Source organism: Thamnophis elegans, chromosome 4 (assembly GCF_009769535.1).
Source record: "Thamnophis elegans isolate rThaEle1 chromosome 4, rThaEle1.pri, whole genome shotgun sequence".
NCBI lineage: Eukaryota > Metazoa > Chordata > Lepidosauria > Squamata > Colubridae > Thamnophis > Thamnophis elegans.
Genome location: NC_045544.1, coordinates 52,077,305 through 52,087,485, shown reverse-complemented (window position 1 = coordinate 52,087,485; position 10,181 = coordinate 52,077,305).

Here is a 10,181-nt window from a genome sequence, read left to right as displayed (position 1 = left end):
TTCTTTTAAAAACATTTTGCATGACCCACCATATTTTTATCCAAAATGCCTTAACCTTTTGGCAGGTCCACCATATATGATAATATGTAGCATCGAGAGAACCACACCTCCAACATTTAGGCTGTACATTCGGATACATAGAAGCCAACTTTTTAGGATCTAAATGCCATCTATAGAACATCTTGTAAAAATTTTCTCTCAGATTTTGAGCTTGTGTAAATTTCACATTTCTTACCCAGATTCTTTCCCATGTATCCAACATTATTGATTCCTCAATATTTTGAGCCCATTTTATCATACAATCTTTAACTAATTCTGTTTCCGAATCCATCTGTATTAATACATTATATATCCTCTTTATACGCATTAAGCTTTGATCTCTTATTTGTTTAAACAGATTATCCTCAACTTGGATAAAACCAATTTTTTGATCTATTTTCCACCTAGCCTGTAATTGCCCATACTGGAACCATGTTTGAACTACCTTCTCCTCTTTTAATACCTCTAAAGATTTTAATTGTAATACCCCCCTTTCCGAGGTAAGAAGCTGTCTGTAAGTAATTCTGTCCTGTTTTTGTGCTGTATTCATATTTTCAATTGCGTGTCTAGGAATTGCTCACATGGGTATCTTGTCATTTAATTTATATTGGTATTTCTTCCAAACCCGCAATAAAGCATTTCTTAAAATATGACTTTTAAAATTCTTATCCAATTTTTTGTTGAATAACAGGTAAGCATGCCAACCAAATACCAGATCGTGTCCCTCAATATTCAATATTCTATCATTGGTTAAATGAGTCCAATCACTAATTACAGATAATGCCACTGCATCATAATATAGTTTTAAATTAGGTAGTTTCAATCCTCCTCTCTCACGTACATCTTGCATTATTTTCATCTTTACCCTCGGCTTCTTTCCTGCCCACACAAATTTGTTGATACCCTTCTGCAATTCTAAAAGGTTCGCATCTTTTTTAAGTATAGGTAACATTTGGAAAAGAAATAAAAATTTTGGTAAAATGTTCATTTTCACTGCCGCTATCCTACCCAGCAAAGATAAGTGCAATTTCTCCCATTTTTTCATCTCTGTCTGTATGCTATGCCAAAGTGGTTCATAATTATGCTTATATAATTTCCCATTTGAAGTTAAAATGTTAACTCCAAGATATTTGACTTTTTTAACTACCTCACATCCTAGCATCACTCCTAATTCTTCCTTTTGTTTAATATTCATATTTATAGCTAATATTTTGGTTTTTCCTAAGTTTATTTTAAAACCCGACACTTGACCATATTGATTAATCGTATTCATTAAAACCATACTGGATTCCTGCGGTTGTTCCAATATTATGACCAAATCATCCGCAAAAGCGCGGACTCTATATTCTTGCTGCCTAATCTTGATCCCTTTTAAACCATCCAAGCCCCGTATTTTATTCAACAATACTTCCAAAGTTATAATAAACAATAATGGGGACAAAGGACAGCCCTGTCTTGTACCTTTTCCAATTTGAAAAGAGTCTGTTAAATTTCCATTGACTATAATTTGTGCTGTTTGCTGTTGGTATATTGCTTTAATTGACTGTAAAAAATTATCTCCTATCTGCATTTTTTGCAGTATCTTCAGCAGAAATTGCCAGTTAACTCGATCAAAGGCCTTCTCAGCATCCAAAAATATAAACGCAGCAGGGGTCTGGTTGTTCTTTCCCAAATATTCTAATGCATTAATAATTAATCTAACATTACTTTTCATCTGTCTTCCTTGTATAAAACCTGTTTGGTCCATATGTGTCAATTGTTGAATGACCAACATTAACCTATTTGCTAATATTTTAGTAAAAATTTTATAATCTACATTCAGTAATGAAATAGGTCTATAATTTTTGGGTTGAGTAGTATCTTGATCTTCTTTGGGTATCAAAGATATAAACGCTGTCTTCCAAGATGGAGGGACTTTACCTTCCGTTTGAATCATATTAAATAATTCTCTAAGAGGTTCTACCATTTCTAACTGTAAGTTTTTATAGTAAACCGCTGTCAAGCCATCTGTACCTGGTGCTTTCCCTGACTTTAATTGCTTAATTACCTGCAGGATTTCCCCCGAGGTTATTGGTTGATTCAATTTTTGCCTGTGTTCTTCTCTAACTGAAGGTATTTTCTCTTTGTCTAAATATTTGTCTATGTCTAAACCATTAATTTTATCCCCTTTATACAGTTCCGTAAAAAATTCCCAGAAAGCCTTTTGAATCTCTTCCTGTTGAAACACCTCCTTCCCTCTGTAAATCAGTTTAGATATATTTCGAGTTTTCCTTTTTTTCCTAATCTGATAAGCTAACCATCTGCCAGGTTTGTTTGCATTACAAAAAGTATTGTGTTTTGCATATAATAAATTAGTAGCTACCTGGTCAGAGATCAACATGTCAAATTGAGATTTTAATATGTTAATAGCTTCCTTAACCTTTGTATCGTCTGGGTTCATTGTTAACTCCAGCTCTTTTCTCTTAATTTCCTCTTCCAGTTCTGTTCGTTTTAACCCTTGCTTATTTCTATGTGTTTTATTTATATTCATCAAAATTCCTCTCATATACGCTTTGCTTGCGTCCCATACAAATTCCATAGATGTACCCTTATTCATATTCAAAACAAAATATTCAGATAGTAATTTTTTACAATCATTAATATACTTTTCATATCTAAATAAGTTTTCATTCAATCTCCAAGACCTTCTTGCCTGCACTACCCTTCCCAATTCCATCCAAACTGGGTTGTGGTCCGAAAGGACCCTAGCTGCAATCTTTGTTTTCTTGACCCTAGAAAGCAAATCATTAGTGGTTAGGATAAAATCAATCCTTGAAAGGGATTGATGCCTGTCCGAGAAGAAAGTGAAGTCATATTCCTCTGCATTTCTTTCTCGCCAAATATCTCTCAATTCAAAATCATCCATAATGTCAAAGAAAGATTTGGGTAACTTTGCTTGCATCTTGGTATTTAGGCGGGAAATCTTCTTATCTCTCTTAGTATCTATCACTCCATTCCAGTCACCCAATAGTATACAGGAACTATAGTCCCACTGTACTAATTTAGCATGAAGATTTCTATAGAATCTATCTTGCTGTTGATTGGGAGCATAAATTCCCAAAAGTAATGTCTTTTTCCCTTCTAAGATTAAGTCTAAAGCAATATATCTTCCGAAGGGATCTGCTTCTATTAATTCAGCTTTCATATCTTTTCTTAAGTATACAACTATACCATTCTTCTTTTCCATAGCAGAAGCTGCAAAATGTTGACCAAGTTTTGAGTTGATCAAATATTTTTGATCAGTTGACTTGATATGAGTTTCTTGCAAACAAATTACATCGTTCTTAAACTGTTTGAGATAATGAAATATTTTCTTCCTCTTCTGTGGAGAATTCAGTCCGTTGACATTCCATGTTAAAATCTTAGTTGTCATCTTTGGTTGGTTGAAGCATTTTTAGAGCTTCCTGCACGGCCTGTTTAACCTTAGGTCTAGCTCCTCCCACTGCTTCCAGATTTGTTATTGTAGTTCCTTGATCGATGGCCGATGATTGTTGATGCTGTTGCTTTTTAGCTTGTTTCTCCATACGTCTAGTAGTCATGCGGCTAGGTCTTAGTTCCATAGCACCTTGCACTTCTAGAGAAGAGAGATGCTCCATCTTGTCTGGTGGTTGTGTAGTTTGCTGTCTATCCTGTCCTTCTTGTGGTCTTTCTCTGGGTCCAGATGGTGCAGGGTGTCCGGCCTTCAATATATTATAATAAAAATCTCGGGCTTTCCATACAGAGTTGAGGCGGTACCTTTGCTTATCAAATGTAAATATGATGCCAAATGGCGCATCCCATCTATACTGTATCTGACGATTTCTGAGTTCTTCGACCAAAAAAGCGTAGTCTCTCCTGGCTCCTAACATTTGAGGTGGTATCTCTTTCAAAACAGCCAGGTCTTGACCGCCAATTTGAAGCTTAGTGTTATAAGACGCTTGCAGTACCATATTTCTAAGCTCTCTTGTAGTAAAATATATAACAATGTCTCGAGGAAGCTGCTTCTGCTTTGCCAGCCAGGAGTTAACGCGGTAAGCTTTGTCAATTTGCCAGTCTTGGTTGGTCCCTGGTCTTCCCATCAGGCGATCAAAAGCTTCCGATAGGATCTGTTTCAGGTTCTCCTGTTTCTCCTCACGCAGCCCCCTTACTCTTAATGTGAACTCAATTTGTCGGTACTGTATCATAATAATTTCTTTTTCAGCATTTTCCACTTTTTGTTCCACCACCTCTGTTTTCAATGTCAAGTTAGCATTGGCATCATTAAGAACCTCTAGAGTATCTTCCATTCCAGAAATATGTTCTGTTAATACAGTTACAAGACTCAGCATGTTGTCTCTAATTTTATCAACCTTAGCGTCAAATTTCTCATACAGCTCCTGTTTAAGTCCTTTTATTTCACTTTTAATTTCTTCTTTCATTTCTTTTATTTCCTCTTTTCTCTCCTCTCTATTATCTCTAAACTTATCTTCCATTTTAATTGTCTGTGCATTAAGAGCCTCGCTTAGATTACTCAGGAAAAATTCTTTCGTTAACACATCCCCAGCAGGGGGCGTAGGAAGCGGAGGCTGCAGCTTTGTGCCAGGCACTGAAGATGTGCCCCTGGAAGTAGAGGGTGACGACTTCAAGTTAATATTTGGTTTTGAGGCCATTTCAAAATTTATCTGCCTGCAGTTAGTAGAACTCTATTGCCTGAATATGCAGCTTTAAGTAAAGAGGCTTTTATTTTGAAGTTTAAGGCTTGGCAAAACTTTCAGTGAGTAAACATTGTATCAAAACCGTTCAGCAGATTCATCACCATTTAACTTCCAAATAAGCAAAGTTAATGAAGGAGTAAAATTCTTCTATTGTGAAACCAAAACATATGATAAGCAATCTCTTTTGTTTTGAATTCTTGTGAGGATTAGCAAAAAGTGTTCGTTATTACCGGAGAAACCAGCCTGCTCGGCGCCATTTTAAAAGCCTCTAAGTAAATAATTTTTCGGAGGAGAAAAAGAAAAGAAGCTAAAATGTTGATAAACAATTATTGTCCACGCAGTAAACGGATTCAGCTCGTGATAAGATTAAATCAAACAAAACTTTGAGCAGAGTGGGGGAGACTTACTTTGTCCCTGCACAAGGCAGTTTGAAGTTCCCAGCACGGACAGCCGTTCTGCCTTGGGCTAGCCCCCCTTTCCTTGCAAGCACAAAAGCTGCAAAAATCGAAGAGCATTTGCCAGCAAAACAGTTTCTTCTTTCCTTCTTGCCTGAAGGATAAGAAAACCTGATAAGACGTCAGATGGAAGATCCTCTAAACAGGTACGTAGCCAGGAATTCGGAGGCAGCTGATTTTTTGCTGCCTCCACCAGCAAGCTCCTCCCAGGAAGTCAAGACAAACATCTTTAATTGCTTTGAAGTCCTGAACTTCATTGAGAGGAAACCCAAAGAACTATGGAATAAAATCCAAGAAATTGTTAAAGATGAATGTGAAAAAAGACTGGGGGAAACAGTACGTTAAACAGCTGTTACAAGAGACAAGAATATTACACATAATCCTTCATGTATCACCATTCTATTCTACATCAGCGTCACAATGCTATGTACAAAGCAGAATTTTTACTTCTTTACCTATGATTCTGACCTGTAGACTATTATATCAAAGATATATAATGAAATTTACAAATACTTCAATTAATTAAAACTTAAAGTATTTATATATTGCAGCTGTCATCAGAAATTAATGAAAGAAAATCTGAGGAATTCTTACTCGTTATTCTTCTGATACAGGAAGGGGAGACTCAACATAATTTATAGTAAAAACAATCTTCTTGATTCTGTTGTTGACATGTAGCCAGGCCTATCCAAAGTGTATGTGTTAGCACAGCCTACTAATATAGTAAACAGATGGGGAACATGTCTAGTATACAGTAGTCTGCTAATTAAATTGGAGTGGGGAAAAACCCTAATTAACCAAGACTTCTCACCTGTGGCAATCCCAAGTGCACATTCATCATCAAATTTGGTGCCGCCACAGACAGCAGCCCACCTGTTGACTGCACAACCTGGCTGATACATATGCTACAGCATTTGTGTCCACTAAAAAAGAAAAATCTTAATTCCACATCCATAAATAATTAATAGTAACAATGTTTTGATTAGTTTTTGCTCTAATAGGACTGGCCTTCCAGCTCCAGCGGTCCTTGGAGGAAGCAAACTATCTAGACCCCTTCCAGTCAGGCTTCAGACCCGGTTACAGCACAGAAACCGCTTTGGTCGCATTGACCGATGATCTCTGGAGGGCCAGAGATGGAGGACATTCCTCCATCCTGGTTCTCCTCGACCTCTCAGCGGCTTTCGATACCATCGACCATGGTATCCTTCTGCGACGACTGCGGGAGGTGGGAGTGGGAGGCGCCGTGTTGCGGTGGTTCTCCTCCTACCTCTCAGACAGGTCGCAGTCGGTGTTAGTGGGGGGGCAGAGATCGTCCCCTAGGCCCCTAACTTATGGGGTGCCTCAGGGCTCGGTCTTATCCCCCCTACTATTCAACATCTACATGAAACCGCTGGGTGAGATCATTCGCAGGCACGGGATTAGATACCATCAATATGCGGATGATACTCAACTGTATCTGTCCGCCCCGTGCCAACTCAATGAAGCGGCAGACGTGATGAACCGCGGCCTCGAAGCTGTTATGGACTGGATGAGGGTTAACAAGCTCGTGCTCAACCCAGAAAAGACCGAGTGGCTGTTGTGTTTCCCTCCCAGAGATTCGACCAATATTCCATCACTCAGGCTGGGGGGTCAAATCCTACACCCCTCAGAGAGGGTTCGCAACTTGGGAGTCCTCCTGGACTCACAGCTATCGTTTGACCACCATTTAATGGCTGTGACCAGGGGGGCATTCGCCCAGGTTCGCCTGGTGCGCCAGTTGCGACCCTACCTGAATCGGGAGGCTCTCACAGCAGTCACCCGGGCCCTTGTGACCTCTAGGCTGGAATACTGCAACGTGCTCTACATGGGGCTGCCCTTGAAGAGCATCCGGCGACTTCAGCTAGTACAGAATGCGGCCGCGCGAGTGATTGTGGGTGCACCTCGGTTCACCCGCATAACACCTATCCTCCGCGAGCTGCGCTGGCTACCTGTCGATCTCCGGATGCGCTTCAAGGTGCTATTAGTCACCCATAAAGCCCTACATGGCAGTGGATCTGGATACTTGAGAGACCGCCTTCTGCCAATTACATCCCTGCGACCAATAAGATCACATAGATTAGGCCTCCTCCGTATACCATCGGCCAGCCAGTGTCGGCTGGCAACTACAAGGAGGAGGGCCTTCTCAGTAGTAGCCCCGACCCTTTGGAACGAGCTCCCCGTAGAGATTCGCACCCTCGCCACCGTCCAGGCCTTCCGCACAGCCTTGAAGAACTGGCTCGCCCGTCAGGCCTGGGGACAAGGATAGTTCCCCTCCCGAATGATGAATATATGTTGTTTACTATTTTATTATATGTCTTATCTTAATGTCTGTATTCCCCTTCCCCGATTTTATGTGAGCCGCCCTGAGTCCCCTCAGGGAAAAGGGCGGCCTACAAATATTAATAAAATCTCAAATCTCAAAATCTCACTATCAAAGGTTTTGCTTTCATATGCTAACAGAGATTAAATATGAGCCATAAGCAAATTATAACTTATAGTTGATTGTACTATAGAAGTTGTGAGCCACCTAGAAATATTAGATGAAATAAACTGCCAAATAAATCCTGTAAGTAAATAAATCTTCAAATTCAAAGAGTTGAAGAGCAAATAGTTCTTGCAGGGCAATTGCCATAAGTGTCCACTGAACAAGCAACTATAGTCACAAAGGCATCAAATTTTAAGACTGTTCAGTTTTCATTTCATTTTTCAATGTATTATTGCATTCTTTCTATGTTGTATTGTTGGTCCTCTTAAGCACTCTTTTGTTGGAGAAGTTAATTACATTAACAAAGTTATATTGCCTTGGCATCTATGTTCTTTTCTCATTAATATAAGAAGCATTTCTATCTGCAGAATCAGGAATTGGCAGAAATTGCTCATATGCTTTTTTCCGCATCACATGAGTAGATGATGGAACTTATTGTTGATAGACTTTGTCATTTGAGCTTTCCCTATACAGCTCTCCACACAACATTGATCCTAAGCTTAATATTCAAAGAATAAAATAGTGCCTCAAGAATAAAATGATAAAACATTGATCCAAGTTAATGAAGATCTTGTTATGCATACTCACTAGTGCTCTGGATTATGTTTCTTTACGTATTTATTTATACTACATCTTTTTAACCACATATCTCTGTCGTACCCACCCATATATGTTGTAGAACAGGGGTCCCCAATTCCTGGTCCATGGACCGGTACCGTGCCATGCCAGAAACTGATCTGTAGCATGCTACAAACTGGTCCACACAAACAACAGAAGTCCCATCTTTGAGATGCAGAAAGCATGTAAAACCATGTCCCCTATGGTCCCTGGAAAACTCTCTGCCCCTAGAACTGGTCCCTGGTGCCCAAAAGATTGGGGGCTGCTGTTGTACAAGATTTACCTAAATTATAAAGAAAAGGAAAAAATTCCACTTCAAGTAATTTTCAATCTTCTCTATGTTTTATAATGCAAGTCAAGCAATGGAGCATGGATTTTTCTTCCTAGATATCCCTTCTTTTCACAACTGTATTAAGATTTATGCTCCAATATTTAAGGGCCCATATGGAAAGTGAATGGTTTCTCAAACAATTGTTCTTGAAGATTGTTTATGACCTCTTTGTGGCATGAACAAAAGCCCCTTATTTAATGTTATTGGTAATGAAGTCAATGCAATCCTTTCCCCAAACTGATACTCATCATTCTTGACTTTCTTCTTTTCATTACCGGGGCTCCATTAAGTTTTTAGAGAGCAAACATAGTTAATGAACATAATATTGTCAAACTATAATGGGCAAAACATTTTGTTGTCCTACAATGGATTTTGTTTGTCAAGAGAACAATGTCAGGGATTTGCTAAATTATAACATTTCCTTTTAATGAACAAAATCTAATTAGAAAATGAATCATAGGAACAAGGGAAAAAGTGAACGAAAATGAAAAGATAAATTATTTTACTTCCTCCCCACTCTTTTCAGTTATCTGTGCCAAGAAGAAATCCAGCAACAAAAGCTTAATGGACTGTATTAAACCTGCCATCACTACCTCCCCTCCATGTTAAAAAAGAAAAATGCTAAGGAATTACTTTGGTTCAGAACTGGCACACTTCTTGCCATTGTTCATGTATATATTAGCATGTAAAAAGACATTAATTACTTAAAATTCTCTGACATCAAAGCATTACACACAAAAGGATTTATCTGAACTGCAAAACTGTATACTTTTGTTGGTACTAAATAATACTGATAATCCACTTGTTAGAAATCTTGGGACCTGAACTGAAGTCAGCACTCTGGCAGAGCCACAGAATATCAGCTGTAACAAATGGCATGAAGAACAAATTGTGACAGCAACACTGCACTGGCACAATGAAACAGAACACAGCCTCTACTTCTGTACCTACAGATGCATATATTTATGGATTCTAGCAGCACCACTCAATGTTACGGTTGAGAAAGTATTCGCAGTATAAAAATCTAGACTATTTTAACAACCAGGAAATTTAGCCTTTGGGATAAAATTTCTCATGCCTGTTTTCATCCTAAAAGCTAGTGGCAGGTCCTCATCTATATTTTTTTAATAAGGAAAATGCAGCATTTCAGATTCTAAGTCATGAAGGTCCTTGGGAGCATGCAAGAAACATAACATGGCACCTGTCTACAACTCTTTAAACCATGACATCTTTTCCTGAGATTGTGCTGCAGCAGTAGAGAGCAGCTGTAGACATGTAGTTGCTTTAAGGAATTGTAAACAGGTGCTACATGAGTGTCCCTGCGTGTTCTTTTTGCATTCAAATTGTGCCATGCTCTAACACAGAAATCTATTTTCTAAGTTATCCATGTATGAAATAAATTTGTAGAAAATGTCACAAGTCAGGTTTCTGTTTACAGCACAGGTATGAAGGCAGCTGTTCTCCACAAAACATTCTAAAACTCCAATTTCAATCATTCCCTAACCTGCACAGCCTATGGTTAT